General features: G+C 37.8%; 1 protein-coding gene across 5 annotated transcripts in view; it reads right to left on the bottom strand.

The window, feature by feature from the left end:
- Window positions 1–26,024, bottom strand: part of PLCB4 (phospholipase C beta 4) — a 370,645-nt gene that overhangs the window by 217,699 nt on the left and 126,922 nt on the right. For all 5 annotated transcript variants that reach the window (XM_016126462.2, XM_016118339.2, XM_016134383.2 and 2 more), the window contains exon 2: window positions 19,632–19,691. The gene's annotated coding sequence lies outside the window, so the exon portion shown is untranslated. The remainder of the gene's footprint in view (window positions 1–19,631; window positions 19,692–26,024) is intronic.

Here is a 26,024-nt window from a genome sequence, read left to right as displayed (position 1 = left end):
CCAATTCTCCAACAGGGTTACGCCTAATTCTCTTTCTACTAACCAACTGTGGTCATGGCATTGGACTAGGCTGGAGAAAAACTCACGGCTAAACTGATCAGTCTTTATGTTAAACTCATGACCACAAATCTCTAATGAACACTCAAAGACTGTCCAAAAATCCTTCTTCAGTATGTTTATTCTTCTACTCTCTAAAATGATTATTTCATATGGTCTCTTCAAACCTGTAGTCTCCTTTCCCCAAGCACTTTTTCAATGATATTTTCTCTAACCCAACTTCTGAAAAGTGTTGACATAAATAGACTTCAGTTCCTCACCTCTCTCTCTCTGATCACAACAATTAGAATTTTCCCCTCTTGTCAAGGTCCTCAGTGACCTCTCTATTGTGAAATTTGATGGTCATCTTTCTGTCCCCATCATCCATCTTAGCAGTTTTGACTCAGCTAACCACTCTTGCCTTCTTGAAACACTGTCTTCTCTTGGTGACAGCAATTCCACATCCTCCTTGTTCTTCTGGATCTCACCAGCCACTTGTCCTCAATCATGACCTATTTTGCTGTGTTTGACCTCTACATGTTGGAGTGACCCAAGGCTCTTCTCTGTGCATTTTCTCTTCCTAGGTGATCTCCTATGGTCCCACATCTTTATATGCCATCTATATTGCCTTTATTCACTTTCCCTAGCTCTCATATATCCAACTGCTCCAGATTCATATATCCAACTTCTTACTTGACATTTACACTTAAATTCTTACTAAGCATATGAAACTTTAAAGTTTAAAGTAGAACACTTGATTTTTTTTAAATCCATGTTTTTCCCTTGGTCTTTCCTATATCAGTAAATTTCTCACCCACTGTTAAATCTGGCACCCTAGGAATCATCTTTAGTACCTCTTTTTACCTCGCTATCCACATCCAAATTATCAGCTGCTGACATGGCTTCTAAAATAGTTCCCAAATCTGCCTACTTCTCTCCATCACCACCTCTGACACTAATCCACCATAGTCTTTTTTTTTCCTGGGTTGATCCAATAACATCTTGACTGGCTTATCTACTTCCAATCTTGTTTCCATCTTCATACCCTCAATTCACTCTCCCTTGCAAAAGTGATTTTCTAAAATATAAATCAGATCATGTCTATCGGTGACTTTCCATTTCTTAAAAAATAGAAGTATCAAAAATAAAAATCTCCTCACTAAGATCTAAAAGAGATAACACCATCTGGCTGCTGCCCACCTCTCTGACTTTATGTAATATTCGCTCTCCACTGGTCGCTGTTATTTGAATACATCAAGTTCATCTTTACCTTTGAACTTTTGCATTTCCTGCTCCATCTTCGAAGTTCTGCAATTAGTTCTTCATATAGCTGGCTTTTTTTTTTTTTTGATCATTTGGTTCTCAGCTCAAATGTCACTTTTACAGTAAGCCCTTCCTAACTATAAATCCAAATGAATCACCTACCTCACTTATCAGTCTCTATCATATGATTTCATTTTATTTCCTATTCTAATACTTATCATTACATGAAATTATCTTGTCCTTTGATTTGTTTACTTCTTTATTATCTATCTTCTTCTACTAGGAAATATTCTTCTATAAGATCAGGGATATGTCTTATTCACTGCTTTCTTCCAAGTGTTAAGAAATATGCCTGGCACACATTAGACACTCAATAAATATTTGCTTAATGAATGAATACATCAGATATAAAGTACAAAAAAATGACCATTTAGAAAACACTAATGAAGAGAGTTCTATAAAGTTTTTTGGGTTAGCATCATTACCATTTAATATTTAAAGCTTAAAAAGATGAAATCTGAAACTAATTTCTGAATTAACAAAATAAAAGAGATACATTTTAGTCACTCCAAGCAGACTATAATTTGACTAAGAAGCAAACCAAAATCTGCTTCCCTTTTAGCATCACCAGCCTTTGACAATATAAATCACTGCCTCTAGCACTCTGGGGCAGAAACGCCATCTGGGAATTAACAAACCTTTTGATGTTAAAAGAAAAAAAGCTGCTCTTGCAAAGTTACATCCAGTATTGAGTCCAAATTAACATATGACAAACATATTCTTCTTTCGCTTTATCTTTTAAAAGAGAGTGAACAGATCAAACAGGATTTTAGCAGCAGATTCTGCCTGACTAGATTAGACGCTTCCAAATAAATGTGAGACTGTTTTACTCTTGTTCATATTTACTTTTGTCCCTTCCAGAACTTATATAGCATACATAAAATATAAACTACTTATTTTACTGTTGTTGTTTTCTTTTAATTCATTTCTTCTGTGTAATATTCCATGGTATTGTTATATCAATATTTACCCATTTTACTTTTTTTCAGGCTAATTCTTTAGTTTATCATCCTGGAAGATATTAATAGTGTCAAAAATTTTTTTCTTTAAAATAATTTTTTTTCAATTCAGTTAGCATACAATATTATATTAGTTTCAGGTGTACAACATAACAGTTAGACATTTATATAACCTATGAAGTGATCACCCCAATAAATCTAGTATGCACTTGACTTCATACACAGTTATTACAATATTGACTATATTCCTTATGCTATACTTTATATCCCCATAACTATTTTTGTGCTGCCAATTTGTACTTCTTAATCCCGTCCTCTTTTTCATACACCCTCCCATCCCCTCTCCCATCTGGCAACCATCAAAATGTTCTCTGTATCTGAGTTTGTTTCTGGTTTGTTTCTTATATTCCTTAGATTCTACATATAAGTGAAATCATATGGCATTTGTCTTTGTCTGACTTAGCTCAACTCAGCACAATATCCTCTAGTCCATTCATGCTGTTGCAGATGGTAAGATTTCATTCATTTTTATGACTGAGTAATACTCCATTGTCTGTATGTACCACCTCTTCCTTATCCATTTATCCACTGATGAACACTCAGGTTGCCTCCATGTTAGGCTATTACAAATAATGTTGCAATAAACATATGGATTCACATGTCCCTTTGAAGTAGTATTTTAGGTTTCCTTGGATAAATATACAGAAGTGAAATTACTGGGTCCTCATCTCTTGTTACAGCCTTTGTTTTAAAGTCTATTTTTATCCTAGCTTTTTGTTTGTTGTTTCCATTTTTGTGAAATATCTTTTCCATCCCTTTACTTCCAGTCTGTGTGTGTCTTTCAATCTCTTGTAGACAGCATATGTAAGGGTTTTCTTGTCTTCTTATCCATTCGGCAACCTTAACTTTTGATTAGAGCATTTAATCCAATTATGTTTTAAGTAATTATAGATAGACATGTAGTTACTGGCATTTTGTTATTCAGATTTTTTAATCTATTTCCCCATTCCCCTTCTCCTTCTTCTTAAAGAAGTCCCTCTAACATTTCTTATAATACTGGTTTGGTGGTGATGAATTGTGAGTTTTTCTTGTCTGGGAGGCTCTTTATCTGTCCTTTGATTCTAAATGATAACTTTACTGAGTAGAGTAATCCATCACTTTGAATATTTCATGCCAATCCCTTCCATCCTGCAAAGTTTCTGTTGAGAAATCATATGACAGTTTTATGCAAGCTCCCTTGTAGTTGACTGTGCATTTCTGTTGCTGCTTTTAAGATTCTCTCTTTCTCTTTAACCTTTGGCATTTTAATTATGATGTGTTTTGGTGTGGGCTCCTTTCAGTTCATCTGGTTTGGGTCTCTGCCCTTCAGGGTCAAGTATGTCTATCCCTTTGCCAGGTTATGAAAGTCTTCAGTCATTATTCCTTCAAACAAGTTTTTAATTCCTTGCTCTCGCGCCTCATTTTGGTACTCTAATGATGCGAATGTTGGTATGCTTGATGTTGTCCCACAGTCCCCTTAAACTATCCTCCTTTTTTTGGCTTCCTTTCCCATGCTGCTGTTCTGATTGAGTGTTTTTCGCTACCTTATCCTTTAAATCGCTGATCTGATCCTCTACTTCATCTTATCTGTTGATTCCAATTTCTTCTTCATTTCAGGTATTGTATTCTTAATTTCTAACTTGTTATTTTCATGTTTTCTATCTCTGTTTCTATGTTTTCTATCTCTCTGTTAAAGTTCTCACTGAGTTCATCTATTCTTCCCCTAAGTTCACTGAGCATCCTTATAACCAGTGTTTTGAACTCTGCATCTGGTAGATTGCTTGTCTTCATTTTGTTTAGTTCTTTTTCTGGAACTTTGTTCTGTTCTTCCACTTGGAACATGGTTTTTGTCTCCCCATTTTGGCTGCCTCCCTATGTTTGTTTCGACGTATTAGGTAGAGCTGCTATGTCTCTTGGTCTTAGTACAGTGGCCTTAGTAGGTGTACTGTGGGGCCCGGTGTCACGGTCTTGTCTAGTCACCTGAACTAGGTGCTCCAAGTGTGTCCCTTGTATGGGTTGTGTGTGCCTTCCTGTTGTAGTTGAGCCTTGTGCTGTTTGTATGTCAGTGGAAGGGACTGACCTTCAGGCTGATTGGTTGCGAGGACAGGCCAAAGACTACAGCAGAGTTGTTGTGCAGGGGCTGACCCTATAAGGCAGGATTCACCTTAGCAGGGCTCTGGTGCCTGCTCAGTCTGCCTTTTGGGTATGTTACCATTGAATGTGGCTCTATGGGGTACTCTGGCTCAGTCCTGTCCTAAGCCATCCAATGGTCTTGCTGACCCTGGGGCCTCTGGGAGGGGCCCTATCATAGGCCAAGTTTAGCTGCAGCCTTTGCCCTGCCTAGGGTCACCTGGCATGAGCCACTAAGCAATGCACAGATGGCTGTCACCCACACTGGGCTTGGAGGTGCCTTGAGAGGCTAAACTGTGAACTGAGGCCTGCTGCCACTAGGGCTGGGCTTGGGGTTGCTCGGCAAGAGATACAGGGCATGCTGAGGCCAGATGCTGCATGTTTGGGTTTTGTGAACCTTTGAGAAATCTTAGCATGAGCCAACACAGACTGTCTGTATGGAAAAACCACTGGAAGAAGCCTGGGTTAATCCAAAAGTTGGATGGGCAGTGTCTCAGGTAATCACTAGGGCAGGGAGAATGGTGTTAGCCAGATTGATGAAGACTCAAATATGGCAAACACCTGCATCTGTTGGATGCGGGGAGAGCCAGCAAAAATTAGTGGCTTCAGATAACACTTCTGTCCAAGAGAACACTGCCCTCTAGTCCTTACACTAAAGCCAAACAATCCAGCTCCTCTTGAAAAATCCCTGGCCCCTTTTGAACAGAACTCAGAGCAAGTTAGTTTGCAAGTAGGTAAGTCCAAGCACAAGACCTTTAAGAGGAGTGCCAGGGATTTCCACAGCCCTCCATCTCACTCAGCCACAAACTCCACCAGTCTTCACAGACAGATTTTGTGGGGACTTCTTTTCATAGCACTGGATCCCCAGGCTGAAAAGCCTGGTGTAGGCCTGGGACCTCTCGCTAACCCAGGAGGATCTCTGCAGCCGAGATAGCCCGATTTTTAACTGTTTCATGTGGCTATAGGTCCTGCCCATTCTGTGTCTCTTCCCCTTCTACCAGTATTGAGGTGGCTTCTTCTGTATGTCCTTAGTAGCAGGACTTTTGTTTAGTTAGACTTCCGGCGATTCTCAACAATGGCTGTTATGTAGTTTAGTTATAATTTTGATATGGTCATGAGAGGAGGCAAGCACAGCATTTTCCTACTTCGCCACCTTGATGGGAAGCCAATATATACCCACTTTTAAGACATTTGTTTTCATCAAAGAATAAGATTTGGTTGACGTGAATATATGACCATGTACCATAAACCTGATCTTTACTCCTTTGCATTGCATCATGCATTGAAAACATCCTATAAACTTTACCCAGCAATAGCTAGCACAGTTCAACTATGTAAGTGAAGTTTCTACACAAAGAACTTCAAAATTTGGATTTTAGTTAAAAAGATGTTGGCTTAAGTCACATGAACCAGGTCTGAATATGATGAGGCTCTAAATGGTTTACTTGCTTGTTCTTGCCCATTGTTCCTAAGAAGGGACAATTTAGAGACAAATAAGCCTAGTCTAACTTCTAAAAAACTTTAATCTTTTCAAACCTATGTCTCCTTTTGATGATCATAAAAGTTTTACATTGCTCTCATGTAATGTCTGTTTTATGAGAAACATGGGAAATTCCCCCACAAATTGCCAGATTTATTGAGGTATATGTTATATATAAAATGCACCCATGTAACTAGCACCACAATCAAGATCAACACAAAAGTTCCTTCAGGTCCTCTTTTTCCCTAAAGACTCTCCATCCTCCACATACCAGCTACAAGCAACTACTGATCTGCTTTCTGTCACTACAGGCTACATTTCCCTGTTCTAGAATATCCTATAAACGAAATAACACAGCATGTACCCTTTCACGTATCCCTTCTTTCACTCAGAATGTTCGCAAGGTCCACCCAAGTTGTGGTTTGTACCAGTAACTTGCTTCTTTTCTACTGCTAAGCAGTACTCTATTGCTTACATAGATCGTCGTGTGTTTATCTATCACCTGTTGGTAGATATTTGGTTGCTTCCAATATTTCTATGAAGACCAAATCTACTATGAACGTTCTTTTACAAGTCTTTGTATGGACAAAAGTTTTCATTCTCTTAGAAGACCTAGGTCTGAAATTGCTGGGGTCATATGGCAAATGTGCCTTTAACTTTATAAGAATCTGCCGAACAGGTCTTCTAGGGAAATGTACTAAAAATAGGATTATTTTTGCTTTTCAAATATAAGAACTTTATATAGAAAATTTCACAATCTATACACCAGGTTCCTTTCTCTGCCCCTAAAGATACTAACATGTTCTTCTCCTGCATGGAAATTCAATGCACTGAAGCCATCCCATGGTGAGGCTAGGGAGCAGTTGCTATCACAGAATCTTTTTTTTATATGAAATATTGAACTAATTAGAGTGAGGGTTCTCTTACTTAAAGTCCCACACAGATATCAAGGATTAATTTGTCTGGTAAGAAGGTAACTCTTTTAAGAGGGTGTATATGAAGCATATTCTCCCATATGAAGGGTTACAGGTGAATTTCCTGAGCATCCTCCCTACATAAAGACCCCCGAGATCCCATTCTGTTACCACTTTCAAAAGGCTTGTCTCCATGAGATAATAGCTGGAGGTTTCTATCAAGATACCTTATTTTCAAAGGCTATATTCAAAGTAAGGAAGGAAACTGAGCTATCACTCAGTGCTCTTCCAACTAGGATTTTGCCCAATGATCTGACTAGACCAAGCCATGCTGGAAAGTAAGACATAAACAGTTGAAATAAATGTTCTGATTAAACTATTCATTCCCATTTAGGAATAATGACCCATCACTCATAAATAAGTATACTCGTAATTCCTTTCCAGATTGTTATTTTCTGATTCATGAGTATAGGCAAAGTCTATTATGAATATAAAATATAATAGGACATACAATTCTATTGTCAAATAATCCTTGTTTCAAAGCCAGAATCTGAAATGGTCTATTTTCCCACTTCTTGAATCTGGGCTGGCCTGTGACTTGCCCTACTAAATAGTGTATAAGAAAATATGGTATAATTCTTATACACCCCGCTTTGTTACTGTCATGTGAACAAGGCCAAACTAGCCTGCTGTAAGTCAAGAGACACCTGGAGGAGAAACGAGCCCTCCCAGCTGAAACCATCCTAGATGAGCCAGCCCTAAGTATACCCAGCAGTTGACCAGAGACACAGAAATGAGCCCAATGGAGATGAATAGGACTTCCCAGCCAAGGCCTTCCCAAATTGCCAAACCCTACACTGTAGGTTAAATAAATGACTGCTGTTTTAAGCCAGTACATTTTTGGGATAGTCAATTATACTGCAAAAGCTAACTGATTCAGCTAGAGAAATAGTTTCTTTCCTATTACAGATATATGAATTCCTCTCCTACAACTTTTCCTATTGCTTGTGGCTCTGACCTTTGATCCATTTTTTGGCCTTGCTTCCTACTTTATCTATGCTCTCTTTTACCTCTCTGCTGCCTGTTATTAGCTGAATTGTGTCTCCCTCAAAATTTACATATTGAAGTCTTACCCCCCACCCCCATACCTCAAAATGTGATTATATATGAAGATAGGGCCTTTAAAGAGGTAATTAAATTAGAATGAGGCTTTTAGAGTGGGCCCAAACCTAACTGGTATTCTTATAAGAAGAGAAAATTTGGACACACAGACAGACACAGGGATGTGTGTGCACAAAAAGACCATGTGAGAAGGTAGTGAGAAAGTGTACATCTGCAAGCCAAGAAGAAAAGCCTTTGGAAAACCATGAGATCATGGATATGTCTTGTTCACTGACTTCTTCTAAGTACTTAGAACAATGCCTGGTACATAGTAGGCCCTAACCATCTGACACCTTGATCTTGGACTTCTAGCCTCCAGAACTGTGAGAAAATAAATTTCTGTTGTGTAAGCCACAGTCTGTGATATTTTGTTGTGGCAACTGTAGCTGACTAATAAACTGCTTGTGTAATAAACTGTATTAAAGATACCAAATAAAGTAAAAAATTAAGCTCAATACTTTTGGGAAAAAATACAAAATAAAACAAGAAGGTAAAACTTCCACCTCTAATACCATCCCAAGAGGGAATACTGTTAACAACTGATATGTCTTCTTGCAGTGTGTGCTTTAGTTCCTGGCCTTCACGACATGCTAACCTCCCTGGAAGGCAATGAGCACATGTAGGGGACGAGTACCCTTTTGCTGATTGTACAGCTTCTTTTGTTTGTAGAATTTCTGAATCTGTTTTAGTGGCTGAAAATGGCATATGGTTACCCTCATAACTGATTTTAAAGCATACATTCAAATAGAGGAGTTCCTTCTTGTACCTGCTTAATGGGCTTTTACTCTTGCTAGTCCTTTTACTCCCACAGGGGAACAAAGTGTCCGAGTGGGTGCATTAGACAGCAGGTCGTAGTGTACACTTCCCCTGCAAATCCTGGCAAAAAGCTACTCTATGGAGCAAACTTTGAGAATCATTCTTTAGTATATTTAATAAAAAAAAAAAAAAAACAATGGCTATCATTAATTTATGAGCACCTGTTTGTATCAGGACCTCTCTAAGAGCATGAGCTCTGTGTTGTTGGCGGTTTGTTTGTTTCATCACATGAGAACTATATCCTCACCACAAGGCTCTGAGCTTCCGCCAAACCCTGAAGACCAAGGTAATCTGACCACAGTCAGAGATGAGTTCTGGCTGGTCCCTGACTCAGGCCTGCTAACATCTGCTGCCCCTCGAGGATCTGCTTCTCTGAGTTCTCTCAGGCAACGGTACCCTACCAGGTGCTCTGCCCAGGGTAGCCTGTACCTCCTGAAGCTCTAGTCCAGCCTTTTCAGTGTACGAAGGTCTCCAGAGCCCCAGTCTATGTGTCCTCCTCAAAACATCTCCCGATCCACTTAGGAATGTAAGGAAAGCCCCTGTCTCACCTGCACAACAAGAAGCCTCTCTCAGAAGGCTGTACAGGCCCAGAAGTCAGCTCCTATACCCCTGGAGGTGGCCCTCGGTCTTCCGACCTAACCAAGTTCTTCCTACCTTGTTTAATCTGTCTAATCCAAGTAGTTCTCCCTGTACTGTTACATTGGCTTTTCGCTCATTGCTGAAGTGTTTAATACAAATACACACATACACACATAAACACACATATGTAGCTGCTTCTAACTCTTCTAATGGTTGTCAGGAGGGAAACACATGTGTTTTTTTCTCACTGTCCTAGTATCTAGAGGTTAAAGCAGTTTTCTCCTCCATCCTCCCGCCCCAGGAGCAATCTTTTAGTTTCTATTAGATGAGGACTTTAAGGGTCATCTGGAAATGCTTAAAGAGCTAAGGATTCACAGACAAGAGTTATTTCCAAAAGGAATATCCCACATTGTCCCCACCACTTTCAGAGAAATGGACCAGAGGTCAAACACAATGGAAACAAACGTGAGTCATCTCAGCAGCTGATCCTGGCAACATCACCGCCTTCCTCCTCGCCCTGTCTCACCACATTCTGGCTTCAGCCTGATTTTGATGCTTATGCCACAGCATTCCTTTACGTAAGAGAGGGTTTTAAAGACTTTGTTTATATAATTGAAGACAATAGCTAATACAATTGGACACATGCAAAAACCAGAGAATGATATCTAGTTATCACAGTAAAAAAGGTTGTACATTTGCTCTTTTCTGAATGGCTCCTTTAGAATTCAAACAAGCAGCTTTCACCCAACAGCCTGTGCACTGGTTTTGCTTTAAATACCGTCAATGCAGTTCCTCAAGGTTCCTAGGGAGCAGCCTTAACGAAGAAAAGCCTTTGGATTCTGTAAGATTCCCCCAAGCAACTATATGACTATTCACTGGTTTGCTGCTGTCTCCTGAGGTGCTGGACAAAAAGAAAATAAAAGCAAAAGGAGGAGCTCTGAATTGCCAAAATAATATTAGAAAAGAAGAACTAAGTTGAAAGACCCATACTTCGCGGTTTTAAAACTTACTACAGAGACACAGTAATCCACACATTGTGGTACTGGCACAAGGACAGACATATAGACCATGGAATAGTATTGAGAGTCAAGAAATAAACTCATACACCATGGCCAAGTGATTGACGAGAATGCCAGGTTCATTTAATGGGCAAAGAACAGTTTCTTTAATAAATGGTGCTGGGACAACTGATTATCCACATGCAAAAGAATGAAGTCAGACTCCTACTTCCCACCATATTCGAAAATTAACTCAAAATGGATCAGAGACATATATATAAGCCCTTAAAACCACAAAAATCTTAGAAGAAAACACACGAGTAAATTTTCATAACCTTGGATTTGGCAATGGATTCTTAAAGATGACAATGAAAGCAAAAACAACAATAACAACAAAATAGGTAAATTCAACTTCATCAAAATTAAACACTTGTGCATCAAAAGACATTATCAAGAAAGTGAAAAGACAACCTACAGAATGGGGGAAAGTATAAGTCATATGTCTGTTAAGGATCAAGTGTCCAGAATATATAAAGAACTTTTACAATTTAACAACAAAAACTCAATCACTTCATTTAAAAATTGGTAAAGGACTTGAACAGACATTTCAGTAAAGAAGGTACACCAATGGCCAATGGCCACATGAAAAGATGCACAACATCATTAGTCACCAGAGAACACAAATCAGAACCACATGTGGTGCTATTTCACGCCCATCAGGATGGTTATAATAAAAAGGAAAAACACATTGGCAAGGATGTGGAGAAACTGGAACTCCTGTACATTGCTCGTGGGAATGAAAAATAGTGCAACTACTGCGGTGCAAAAACAGTTTTGCAATTCCTCAAAAAAAAAAAAAAAAAACCAACTATGAAATTACTATATGGCCCAGCAACTCCATTCCTAGGTATAAACCCGAAACAACTGAAAGGACTCAAATACGTGTATACACATGTTCACAGCAGCACTATTCATGATAGCCAAAAGATGGAAATAGCCTAAATGTCTACTGATAGATGAATGGACATAGAAACTGCGATATATACATACAATGGACATTACTCAGCTATAAAAAGAAATGAAGTATCGAAACATTCTCTAACATGGATGAATCTTAAAAACATTATGCCTAATAAAAGAGGCCAGACAGACACTAAAGGTCACATATCATATGATTCCATCTACATGAAACATAGCTAAATCCATAGAGAAAGCAGACAGTTAGTTATCAGTGTTTGGGGAAAGGGAAGTGGGGAGCAATTGCTTTGTGAGTATGGGGTTTTCTTTGGGGCTGGTGAAAATATTTTGGAACTAGATAGAGCTGGTGGTTATAAAGATTGTGAATGTATGATATGATACTGGATTATTCATTTTAAAGTGGTCAATTTTTGTTATGTAAATTTCAATTCCTTTTTTTTTTTTTTCTTTTAAGCAGAAGGAAGAAGAAAAGACATGTCAAGCAAAGCAGCTGGGTTTTTAAGTAAGACTAGAGCCCCTGGCAATGGCAGAAAAGGGCATGGTGCTGGCAAATGTGGGTGAAGGGGAGAAGCAGATATAGTGTGAACACATATAAGAAGGTGGTTTGATAAAGGGATGGTCTTCCTCACAAAAGAGTAACATCTATGTGCAGTGTAGAATCCTCAGATGCATCGCTTTGTCAAGTCCTACAGGGCAGGACACCATTAGGTAGGAGAAGGTCCTTCAAGTAAGGACAGCGTGGTACCTGGAGCCCCTCAAAGCCAGTTCTTTGCAGATCCCTGATTGCTTTACTTTTATATAGAAGAAAGAGGAAAGTTAACTAGAAATTAGTTCTGAGCCTCATAAACATCCACGGGAAAGGAAAATGGAGAACCTACTGTGAGTATTTACAAGACAGGTCCTATATACGCACCATCTCCTTATAAATATTTCTAAAACCCAATGAACTGGGTGATCCTATACTCATTTTCCAGATGGGAAAACCAAGGCCTCAGGCTTCAGAGCTCACAGGGTTCCTACCACATCATAATACACTGAGCCAAGAGAGAAATCATGAAAGTCACTAGGAGCATCATTCAGTTTTCCAGTAAACTTCTAATTGCTTGAGAGAAGTGGGTTTGACTTCTATTTTTCTATTAGCTCAACAAGGGCTCTTTACCATATCTCCAAAGGGAAATATCCAAAATCTAGACCGTTTTATTTTTATTCAAGGAATATAAAATCACTACTGTTGCATCAGTTTCTTGCTGCTTATTTTTTTATGAGTATTGCCTTCTCCCAGCTACCTGCATGTCCTCCAGCCATATGGGAAGGGTCAGTGGATCATGTCAGCACTTTAACCAACAGAGCCACTAGAGTCCTCCCTCAAACTTCTCTCTTCCTGCTTTTGTGACACTTGATTCCCTACACAGACCACAAAATATGGCTAGGAATGAAGCAGCTGGTATAGGAGGTGGTTATGGCCCAAGGTCATTGGCTGGTTCCTCTCCTGGGAAAGATAATTTTAGTTCTCAGGCCTCAGCAAGCTGCCCTTCCTCATCTGAGGACAGCAAAGACAAGATGCCTGCTCCTCTTTTCAGTCCAGAAAAATAGGTAAGGGCTTTTCAAAGGCAACAATTTCCACTAGCTTTCAAAATTTTGATAAATAAAAAAATAAAATAAACAGAGAACTAAATTGAATTTATTCATGTTTTTCCTCCCTCTTACAAAACAAACCAAGCAAAGCAAACATTTCCATTGCTGGGTGAAAAAAAATCCATATTTCAGATCTGGAAAAGATTCAGGATGCCCAATTCAATCAACATGAAAGAGTATGAAACATGTGAGGAGACAAGAAATTCTTTCTTTGGAATAAGAAGTTCTTGCTGTCACGATCACAAGGGCATGGGAAATGACACACAAAAGCAATTTTAACATCATAATGACTTCAACAGCATACTCACAAGCTACATGTGAAAAGCACAAATAAACTAAGAAATATAAGGGCAATAACTAAAATGTTCTATATTGGACTGTCAGACCTTTTCTAGTTTCCTCAAATCTTTTGGGAAGCAAGTGGGGACAAATAACATCACTAATACAGACTTTTAAAAGTGTGTGTTTTGAACTGAAAAAGGACACAAGCCTTAAACATCTGTTAGAGTAGAAAACATATTTTCTTCTCAAATGTATCGAACTACAATTTTATAGTTATGCTTTTCTTCTCTAACATTTTATTTTAAAAATTAAGTTGAAAGAGTTTTTTTATAGTGAACAACCATATTACCACAACCCAGCTTTCTTGAATAGCTAGTCCTTTATCCATTCCTTTATCCGTTCACAGTAAATAAGTTGCAGAATTCAATACACTTCACTTCTAAACTGTTATGCCTGCATTTGAATCGTTTCCACTTGAAGTTTGTGATTTTGAAAGACGAAGAAGGGAAAGAAAAGTGAAAGCTCACTATGCACCTAGTTTCAATGTCCAAGTTGAAGTAAAGACAAGACTCTGGCAAAGGATGCAATCTTCCTAAAAAAAGCTGGAAGAAAAGGATTTGGTAAAATACTGACTTAGAAACTGTTAAGAAAGTTATCTTTCAAAAACCATGACATTAGCTCCACACCCTTCCTCCCTCCTTCTAATCACCTTGGGAAAAGAAGTCAAGTTGGCCTTGGAGACCAAAAAGGGAAAAAACAAAAAACAAAAACAGAAAGCCACCCTAGAAATAGAAAGATTGCGAGAAAAAAATCCACAGTTGGCTACGGTGGAGAATTCATTCTTTTGAAGGGGACTCCTTATGTGTCAAAGGCATCCGCTTTTGGTAAGAGGAGTAAAGAGTTAGAAAATTCTTCCTTTCCTTTGCTTTTGCTCTTTTCTCTCTCATCTCTCAATTCCTCCACAAACCAAAAAAGAGAGAAGAACATTTGAGGCTGGGGTGTGCCTACCACCTGAGAACGCCTCTGATATTAAAGACTAAGTGAAGATAAAAAACGGATGGAAGGTCAGGGCTAGCCATTCACTGCCTAAGTAGAAGACTTGAGATTTTTTACGGGCTGCCCAGTCTAGCTTACCAGGTAAGGTAAGAAGAGAGAGTCATTGTACCCAAATATGTCCAGGAAAAAATGGTATGTTCATGTTAAAGCATTCTCAGAGCACAGATAAAGTGAGTGAGATGTGTATAGCAGTGGCATTGGAAATGGTGTCTGTGGAGGGTACTTCCAACTTTTTCTTCATACAATGTTACTTTAACACTCCCACCACAGAGAAGTGGGCTTTTAAGTCTCCTCCCTTTGAAACTGGGCAAGCTTGTAACTCACCTGTAACCACATAATGTGACAGAAACAATGCAGCATGACTTCCAAGCACAAGTATAAAGTGATGCTGCTTCTACCTTGTCAGCTGGAATAATCATGGCAGAGCCATATAAGCAATCCAGCTGCCCCGAGGCTGCCATGCTCTGGGGAAGCCCATAGCTGCCCACGAAGAGAGACCACAGGCGGAAACCCTGAGACAATGTTAAGAGAGAGAAACATGTGCCAGCCACCAGCTGCATGCTCTTTCACTCTCAGATGTCATCTGAATGCAACTGCCTGAGAGACTGCAAGCCAAGACTGCACAAGAAAGCCCTTCCCAAACCCCTGACTACTGTTGCTTCAAGTCACTACCTTTGGTAGTGATTTCTTACACAATAATAACTACAACAGACCCCAACATATAACTGGATCATGATGACACTTCATATACTACAAAAAATCCAAGTCTTTGAACCTGGAAACAATCTAGCCACAAACTACCTTTTTTACTGTGTATTTCACACTCCAGCCTCATCTCCCCCAAATTATATACACGCATGCATATATTTTTTTTCTGCTGCCTGAGATGACCTCCTTTCCTCTTTGAAATCATTCTACATTCTACTCTTCATTCAAAACACACTTTCTTCCAAAAAGTGACCCTAGAGTTCTGCACTTCTAAAGGTTATAAGTGAGATCTTAGCTGCCAAACAATAATTTTAATCATAATTCATGCCCACAGGGTATTAAATTCAAAATACAAGCAGTAATGGCTCACCAAGGACAGATCAGCTCACTTTCTTTGGACAATCATGCCACTGTGCCGCCTCATTTCTTTACTGAACAGAGTCATCAAGCTGGAAAATGCAGGAACACTGACGAAACATCTTATCTCAAAGGAAGTAAGCCTCTGACCTGAGTTTTTCTATAACGTTCTGAAGCTAAACTGTCCAACAGAGTGCCACGAGCCAAATGGGGCTTCTGAGCACTTGAAATCTGGTTATTCTGAATTGAGATTTGATGTAAATATAAAATATACACCAGATGAAAAATGTAAAAAAAGTAAAATCTCATTAATAATGTTGAATGTTGAAATGATAATAATTAGGTATGCTAGGCTAAGTATATTATTAAAATTAATTTCAACTGTGATCTTGGACTTCGCAGCCATCAGCTCAGGCTGCTATAAAGACCTATTTCTTTTTACTTTTTAATGAGGCTACAAGAAAATTTTAAATTATACATGCTGTTCACCTGATATCTCTACGGGACCGCACTTTTATGCCATACCGAATTGAAAGTGCCCAAAGAAATATCATATATTTTCCTTAAAAGCTTCTGAAAAGAAAATATTTTCAAAGGCAAAAGGGAAATATTTTTAAAAATAAAATTTAAAAGACTAGTTAAAAGAGATGAAAAAATAATAAAGTTAATGTGTATGCTTTAAAATGTTTCTAGCAAGAATAATTGCCAATCATACAATCGAAGAATATCCTTGCCTCTTTTTCAGGGAACTGAAATCATTACCCATGACGACATTCAAGGAAAGCTTTGAAATTTCAGATTTTATTTCTTTAACTATAATATATGTAGAAATGCTACTCACTGAAAATTATCTAGGTGTCTCTCAAACTGCAATCACTGTAGGACTTAGATATTTGAAGCAGTAGCTCATTATCTTCTCAAGGGAAGAAAATGAATTTATACAGCTTCTGAAAGTGCTTAACTTGCACCAGGAAATGGTCTAAGGAATGAAAATGTGCCTGAAGTGAGAGAAACTATGACTAGTTAAAGCAGACACACCAGGGTCCTATCCACATACCATTGGGTCCCTTTTAAAAGTCCTGTGTGCCTATCTCTCAGCTCTTGAGTAATCTGCTTCTAAAAGATGGTATCTGCTAATTTCTTAAGAGAAACACTTTTCACCAGAGAAACACTGAAGATGCTTCACCTACAGATGCAAAGAAAGAGTCAAGCTCCCAAGTTTACAGTCCCTCTCCCACTAGGTCTCAGACAATGACTATGCAGCAATGGGAGAGACCACTCCCTTGCCTTGAGCAGAAGGAACAGACTCTTCGGAGCAGTTATACTCTAGCTTCCCCCAGGGCATCATGCTAAGTCAGGACTTAGCTCAAATCATCCCCCTCCTTGGTTTCTTCCTTTTCCTTTCCTGCCCAACTCACTAGGAAGCCTCAAAGAAACACTCATGTCGAAATCCTCATCTCAGGTCTGCTTTCTTCTCATGCATGAATGAGCTATAAGAAAACATGAAGCCAGATTGTTGTAGTTATTGTACCATGGATAAGACCTTCTAGATAGAACACATCACTGTTTAAAAAAACTGCACTATCCACAGGTTAGTAAGAAGTATCTTTGTTCCTAAAGATTATCACAGTAGTCCTAGAATGTAGGTCTTAGATCTAGAAAACCGATGCTGATGCTGGCACAACATATATATCTCCAGGTGTGCAAATCAGAATATGTATCTCCAGGTGTGCAAGACACCAAAGTAGAGGTGAAGAGAAAGAGGAGTCAATACTAAGGTTTGTTGAGCTTTGTACCTGACACTAACATTATAGGCTGTGTACATAATATTTAATAAAAACAGTTTAAAATCATTCAGAAAAAAAGAAAGTACTCCAAATATTAGGTAAATTTTTCAAAAGAGTAATACATCTTCCAAACTGAAATACTACAGGAGATAGGGTATCAAGGGTTGTTTTCTTTCTTTTTCACGAAACTTGCAGACAGCATTTGGTTTGACCAGAGTAATAAGTTCCTCTTTACCAAGAGTCATTTCGAAGCTGGAAATATTAGGAGTGAGAGTACTTCATCCCAACACAGTCATTTTATTCTTTATATAAATATTTTCTATTTTAGGAGTTTATCACCTAACACTGATAAAAGCTAAGTTCAATATGACATAAATAACCAAGGTCTAAAATATACCTTACATCATCATAGAAATTAAAAAATATTCTGAATTTCTATTATAGATGTAATAGTCCTAAAAAATTTTTTAGAACAAATGTGTAGTTCACTGTTGGAATCACGAGAAAATAAAGATGTTCAAGAAACAACCAGAAAAGTTCAGGTTCCTGGGTCTAGATGTTTCCAATTTTGACTATGGGGAGATATTGTAAAAGAATCAGATTAGATGAGGAGCAGAAATTTTAAATCATTTCTTCAATTAAAAAAAATAAATTAAATGATAAATAAATAAAACAAAAAACTTAAGAAAGATAAACCTAAAATGAGAAAAAAATTAATTTAATTTTTAAAAGCCTCAAAATATAAGATATCCAACAACTGAATGTTGCCACAGTAGAATGTTTTTACTTTTAGGAGAGGATGGAGAGAAACATAGAAGAATTCTGTTTGAGAGGAGGAGAAGTCTAACACAAAGATGACAATCAACAACCTGGTGACATGCGGGACACCAGGTCCAAACAGGTCCCATTAGCTGTACGGATAGAAAAGAAGCCCAGACAGCTGTCCCAGGACCTGATGCCATACAGAGTTTTTATAAAATCAAATGAACAGCATTCGTACCACTTAATATAGAAAAATATCTTTATGGAACTTAAAATAGTCAACAAACAACTTCTGAGCTCTGGGTGTGTGTGTGTGTGTGTGTGTGTGTGTGTGTGTGTGTGTGTGTGTGTGTATACTCTTGAATCTCAAGTGTTTATTTTCACTAAGCACACAATTCTTAATGGGAATCATGTATAATAGAGCTGATGAAAAATGACCTATTTTTAAGGATAATACAAAGTATAACGCAAAATGGGTAGTCCAGAAAAACATAATTAAAAAGACTAAAAAGTAGATATCGCATCTACACTGATTTAAAGTCTCTAGAGAATTATTCAGCTCCCCTCCCCACAACTCTAGTTTGCCGGCTAAAACATGGTTTATGAATCATCCTTGGGGAGCAGGAAAATATAGTGTATTCGACTAAAAATAGGTAGGAACATTCGATAATAAATCTACTTTCTTGACATTCTCGTGTCATCATTAAATACTGATCGCTAAGAGAAGTGTGATGCCTTCCTACCCTCACGGAAAGGCCAGAAGAAAATCAGCCCCAGGCCCTGTCAGAAAATAATGGAGTGTCTGACATGACATGTATATAGCGAAGAAAATAACACTGATTTTAAATGCCTGGGACTGGAGTTCACCTGTCAGAATGAAGAGTGAAGTTGCTGGTTATCTTTTTCATGTGATCACTATAAAATGACTGCTTGTCCCTTGAAGTAAGAAAAGATACATAATCCAAATTTTGCACTTACAATAGAAATTAGATAATAGCAATTTGATTAAAGGGTTCAACAAGAAAAATCTCTCGTATTTACTAGGATTCCAGCTTTGGCATAAAGCATTGGCAAATTCTAGTTTACAAATAAAAAGAACTGGCTATAAAAAGCTATTTCTTGTTCCAATTTTAGCATTTCTTAAAAAGTTTGTAAAATGGAACTTTAGAGGGGCACTGGAATAATTTATTGACATCATTCCATAGATAGTTCCCACAACATGGAGCATTGATTCTAGCTGGCAATGGGCACAGTTGAGATTTTTCAACTGGGAATCTTTTTCAACAAATTCTGCATAGGACTGAAAACAAGTCATACATTTCTCCTCAGAAAGAACTTCAGAGAACAGTAACAAATAATATCTGATGCTTACTTACTAAATTCAGGCAATACTACCATAGACGGCAAGCAGAAAATCTAGTGAAAGGTGACGCATCCAAGGTGGGTGGGATGGATAAATTCAAATCTAGAAAAGTGCCACGGGATGAATTCTCCACTGAAGTAAGGAAAACATCTGTGAATCAGTTTTGATAGGCATTTCATCAGTGTGAAGGGAGGAATTCATTTTACAGAATGAAAGTTCTAGAAACCCACAACTAGCAAGTCTTTACCATAGTGTGCAGAATACTCACCAGGCAGCTCTGGACCAAGTGCAAGTGATGTTCACGTAGTCAAGCTCACAGCACTGTCCTCTGTGAAGCAAGCAGACACAGACCAGGGGTAAATCAATGTAAAGGACTTTTAGAATTCTCACAGAAACACTCCTTTGGATGTCAAAATCAGAATCTGTCATACTTTTTAAAAATGTATGAACAAGACACATAATAAATTAGTTTCTAAATGGACAACAAAGACATACAGCATCAAATCAGAAATATTATTGCCTACAGGGTTTATAAACCCTCTCTACTAAGCTGCTGATCAACAATACAAGCTTTTAACCTATCAAAATAATTAAGTAGTAATTGAACAACAAGGCTATCTAAAATCTTCTAGAAGAAAATAGAATGGTCTTTTCTGAATAATAATAAAATGTTCTTTGATGAACTGTAATATTACAAAATAGTTTACCCTTTCAAAGAAGAGCAGAGATGAACATAAAAGATGTACAAGGTAACTGCATCTATGGACAAAAGAGTCATTTTTAATGTACATTTTTGCATTGTCTTTGTTAACAAGTTGTTTATATAGATTCTGGATTTGACACTGGATTTTCAGTTTGGTTGAAATACAGATATCAAGATCTTTCCAAAATGGGATGGAGGAGAGAGTTTCAGGGGGTATCAGAAGTATACAGAAGTAAGAGGAAGCCCAATTGCATTTGGGAAGAAAATAGATTGCAAAAAAAACTGGCAATTGAGACATGAGAAAATTATAATTTTGTGAAGGTCATTATGTATAGAGATGTCTAGAATAAGGTCCCAAACAGAATGGTACTTCCACACAGTGCAAGACGATGCCATTAAAAAGAAAGAAAGAACCTGGATTGATATGCACAGATATGAAAAAAAATCTCAGGTCACAGCATCAATTTTTAAAAACTCAAGTAATGTAGTTTTTAAAAACTCAAGTAATGTAGTTTTTAAAAACTCAAGTAATGTAGGCCACATAGTAATGTACATTATGACATTATTATGTTAAAACAAACCTCACTAAGGAACTGGTATTGAAGGGAGTTTAAAAAGGCCTTTGAATTTTAAGCTAACATTTACCATTATGCAATATTTTACCACAAAACCTATTCTTTTTATAATTGAAAATGAAAAAAAGAATCCAATTTATCCCAAACTGTGTGTGTGTGTTTATATCATTCCATTTTAAATATATAGAATTAAAAAGTATCATGTAAACTTACTTTACTGATTCAGTGAATATTTACTAAGACCCAAGCTCTAATTATGGATCACATCATATTTAATCCACATAAAAACCCTAAAATGTATGTACTATGATTTTTCCCATTTTAGAAAAGATTAAACAGAAGTTTGGTGATTTTTCAAGAATCACACAGAGCTGGCATTCAAATCCAGGAACCCTGAGCCATGTTTAGCCTCTGTGGTACAGCCTCCTCCACAGCATTTACCATATTTTCAATATTATATTTATATTTGTAATGAATTATTATTATGAAACTGCAGATTCCATGAAGACAAGGATTATCTGTGTATTAAAGACCATTATGTATATCCCAACACCTATCATAGTGCCTAGCAGATAGTAGGTTTAATAAACCTTTTGTTGAAGAGCTGGGAAGTTAAACTCTCCACTGTTTTATGCCTCTTGGGACTGTGAAACAAGCTGCTTTCCAACAAGGCTCACTGATTAATGACCCTGCCCTACCATGTTCCTCATTTTGAGAAACCACTTGTTGCCCAAGACTTTCTATAACTGAAGACTGATAGACCAGACACATGTCTTCTCTTTTCTTCCCTAGTGCCTACCCAGCATGAAACTGATGTGTTGTTCCATAAAGCTTTCTAATTGTTCATGGCTACAATATTGCAAAATTTGGGAAAGCCAATGGTGAAATACTTAACTATAGAGAAGTGAAGCAGTATAAACAGATTGTCACGAACTGTTCAGCTACAGGCATACGGTAGGCAAACTGTTGTAACTGACTTGGCGTTGTAGTCGTATGTGAGTCTAACAACGTTTTCGTTCTTTCATAACTCTACATGTTGAGGGGTATAAACAGGGTCTTTGGTAAAGATGAGACTGGATGAGTATGGGTGTCTGTGTCTGTGTATTCGATCTCTGTGAATCTCTCTGTGTGTTAACGTGTACCTGGGTGTGCATTTGGTCTTTCAAAAGAGGAAAGATATGTTTCTATGGCATAAAAGGAAACCTAAAAAAATATATAAAATCCCCAAATTCTAAACTCTATCAGTGCTGGTATAAATAAAAGTTGTTTTTCTTTGAACAAGGGTGCCAAGACTATTCAGTGGGGAAAGATAATCTATGCAATAAATAGTTGGACCAACTGGATATCTACATGCAAAGAAATAAAGGCAGATTTCTATCTCAGAATGATCACAGGTCTAAATAAAAGAGCTAAAACTATAAATTCTTAGAAGTATAACAAAAAAGTATAGTTGACTCTTGAGGAACAAAGGGGCATCAATCACCTACACAGTCAAAAATCTGCATATAACTAAAGTCAGCCCTCCACATCTGCAGATTCCCAACTTTGAACAGAAAACACAGTTGACTCTTTACCAATGTGGGTTTGAACTGCACAGGTCCTAAATCCATGTTGTTCAAGGATTATCTATAAATCTTTGTGACCTTAGGTTAGGCAATCATTTCACAGATATGACACCAAAAGCACAAACAATAAAGAAAAATAGATAAACTGGACTTCATCAAATTAACATTTTTGTGCTTCCAAGGTCACCATTAAGAAAGTGAAAATCAACCTACAATTTCTTTGCAAATCATATATTTGATAATAGATTTGTACCCAGACTATGTTAAGAACTGTTACAAACAACAATAAGACAACCCAATTTAAAAATGGGTAAATGACCTGATAGATATTTCTCAAAAAAAGATATGAAGAGATGCCCAACCATCAAAGAAATGCAAGTCAAAACCACATGAGGTACCTCACACCCACCAGGATAACTATAATCAGAAGAAAGATTATAATAAGTGTTAATGAGAATTTGGAGATATCAAAACCCTCATACATCACTTGGGGGAATATGAAATGGTACAGCCACTTTGGAAAGCAGTCTGGCAATTACTCAAATGGTTAAACACAGAATTCCCATATACCCCAGTAATTCTGTTCCTAGGTATGTACCCAAGATAATGAAAACACCTGCCTGTAAAATAAAACAAAAAACAAAAAACCATTATATGTACTTTTTTCATAGCAGCATTATTCATAATAATACAAAAAGTGAAAATAATCCCAATGTCCATCAATTGACAAATGGATAAACATAATGTGGTATATCCCTGAGAGAATATTATTCATTAATAAAAATAATGCAACATGTATACATGTGACAACACAGATGAACTTAAAAAAAAAATCATACTAAAGAAAAGAAGCCAGTCACAACAGACCACATATATATGATCCCATGTATATGACATGTCCAGAATAGGCAAATCCAAAAGGATAGAGAGATTAGTGGCTATGTAAGACTGGAGGATGAGGGAAGACAGGCAGTGGACTACTCATGAGAATGGGATTTCATGTTGGGATGATGAAAATGTTCTGAGATTAGACTGTGGTAGTGGTTACACAACTCTCTGAATAAACTAAAAACCATTAAGTCATGCGTGTTAAGTGGGTGAATTTTATGCTTTGTAAATCATACTTCGTTTTTTCAAAGGTTGCATTTCAGTGAGTTTCCCAGTGAATATTAGTTGGCTTCTTTTGAAAATGATTAAACACTTATTCACACTATTCAAGAAAAAAGCGATTGGTGAATATTTACATTTTTCAAGACTTACAGCTGTAGTTCTTCATGGTTCCTTGTGATGGGAAATACATGCAATTGCATTTTACCCTTACCAAAAAAGACATGCATGAAACTGCCTCCAAACCATAAGAAAGTATCAACATCTTACTGCAAACCACCAAGGACAGATGCCACAGCAATGGGCAGCTTTAGTCAAGAGTGAGGTTTTAATTTCTCAATGGAGAAGAAAAGTCTACAAATATTTGAGGGTGCATTGCCAGCCTTGTTTTTGTGAATCTATATATTGAATACGAAAGGGGTAGCATTTAATGCCCTCCCCAAAATATTCTACATTGAGATTTTGTTTTCAAATAAAGAATAATGGGCAAGACTGAACCCAAACAAAGGTCATTTCACTCATATCTACTACTGAACATGGAAATTACTGTTTTGCAAACAAACAAAATATTAGAGAACAGTTATGTCTGTGAGTTTGTACAATGTAATGAACCTCCTAAAATCTCTGTGGCTTAAATCAGTAACCATTTATTTTGGTTCACATGGTGGTCTCAAGTTTGCAAAAATGGCAGGAACACAGGCCACAATGTACAAGCACTTTTCAAACCTCTGCTGTGTCACATCTGCGAACATGATATTGGGCAAAGCAAGTCACGTGGTCAAGCCAAGATTCAAGGGATGGAGAAACAGTCCCAGCTCTTGATGAGACACTGTACACTGCAAACGTGTGGTTGCAGGGAGGGGAGACGGTGTGGCCACTTTCACAATCTAGCATAGCATCGTTTCCTGCAATGGAACACACTTCCACTGACAGCTCACGGAGAGATATTTTACAGTTTATTACAGTTTATTAATAGTGCCACAGCTTACATGTAAAATACAAGTATTTTACAATGGTACACGGAGAGATAATATATACTACATGTACATTAACACTTAACTTCTATTTATCAAAAATGGTATCATTTTTCTATTGAAGTTATATCATAGTAATTTATAGTGATTTATCATGGTAATGCTATCATATTACCACAGTTATTTACCAATTGTAATTTCTTTTTAAATAAATATATTTAAGTGGAAAGGATGAGTGACAGTTCAGGGAAAAGCCAAATCCAAAAACATGACTTAGGAAGAACCCAAGTTTAAAATCCAGTGGACTATGACAATGCTTCTCAAACTTTAACATGCATACAAATCACCAAGGTATCTGGTTGAAATGCAGGTTTGGTTTGAGACACATCTTAGGTAGATCCTCTCCGAGGACTCTGCATTTCTAACAAGCTCCCAAGTGATGCTGATGGAGTTGGTTCCAAGCACACTCGGAGAGGTAAGCACACGGGTGAAAGTCAAAGGCCTGGCAATCAGATACGGCTGATGGCAATCATTTACCAGCTGTGTGGTCTCAAGCAACTGGCTTCGCCTCTCTGAAACCATCTCCTCACCTCTAAAATACAGGTGATGTTAGAACCCAGCTTAGATGCTGAGAGAGGGTGAAATGAGATAAGAGATGCCAGGCATTCGGGATAGTGCCTGTCATACAGAAGGGCTCAAATTCTGCTTTGTTCCTTCATAGTTAATGACTTCCAAAACAGTCCTCCAATGGAACTGTAGGTTAAAAAGGGTACATGGCTGTGCCAAAAGTATATTGTCTTGGCCCAGATGGTACCATGTCAAAACATTAAATATAGTTGGATCTCAGAAACACATTCCACCAATGCAATCATATTTGACATTTTCACATATGGTATGAATATGTTTATGTCTCCTCAATGTCACTCGGCAAATATTTGAGCATCCACTGTGTACTAAACACTGTTCTCAGCTCTGAGGACATGACACTGAACAAAGCAAACAAAGTTTTGTGCCCTCCCCAAGCTCCCATCCTCCAATTCTCTCAGTCCCCCGAACTGCTCACATATACTCACGCCAGTGAAGAAGAGGCTGCTGTGGGCCTCATCTGGCCACATACATGTTTACATGTCCCTATAGAGATCTTTTAAAGTTTGAGCTGACATTAACATTTTAAAAATGGGAGATTTCACATAAATCTCTGCAACCCCAACTTATCTTGGAAACCTGAAAGGTTTAGCAACACAAACCCAGAGTACCACAGATAAGCCAGCCACAGCTTAGAGGCAGACGTCCCTTCAGAAAAGACCTGGGTTCTCAAGTTCCCCACAACCTCTACCCACCCCCAACCCCCGATCACTTCCACTGGGATAACCCCCTCACCTATGTTTTCTTGCTCCTCCTTCCCAACCACTGAGTTAGTGAGCCCGAAATGAGATGCAGTCACCAACACTTAGAAGCATAGAAAGAAGCAGATTTTACCTTCCTAGTCTATGTATTGTTCCTTTACAATCGCACAATAAATATCCAGCAAGACAGTAATTCAACCATTCATTTTCCCCTTCCTAAGCCTAATTTGAGAAATTGCTCTAAATCTACCCAATAAAGTTATAGTTCCTGTATCTGTCACTTCTTGTGGCTAATCGGCTCTAAAATGTACAACTGGGAGCATTTTATAGAAACTTACTACGAGTCATTTCATGCTTTTTTCTCCCCTCTAAATAATGATGATGGCTTTGC

The sequence above is a fragment of the Rousettus aegyptiacus genome, unplaced genomic scaffold (genome assembly GCF_014176215.1).
Source record: "Rousettus aegyptiacus isolate mRouAeg1 unplaced genomic scaffold, mRouAeg1.p scaffold_m13_p_12, whole genome shotgun sequence".
Classification (NCBI taxonomy): domain Eukaryota; kingdom Metazoa; phylum Chordata; class Mammalia; order Chiroptera; family Pteropodidae; genus Rousettus; species Rousettus aegyptiacus.
Note: the sequence above shows the minus strand (reverse complement) of the source record. Positions and strands in the feature narration are given on the sequence as shown.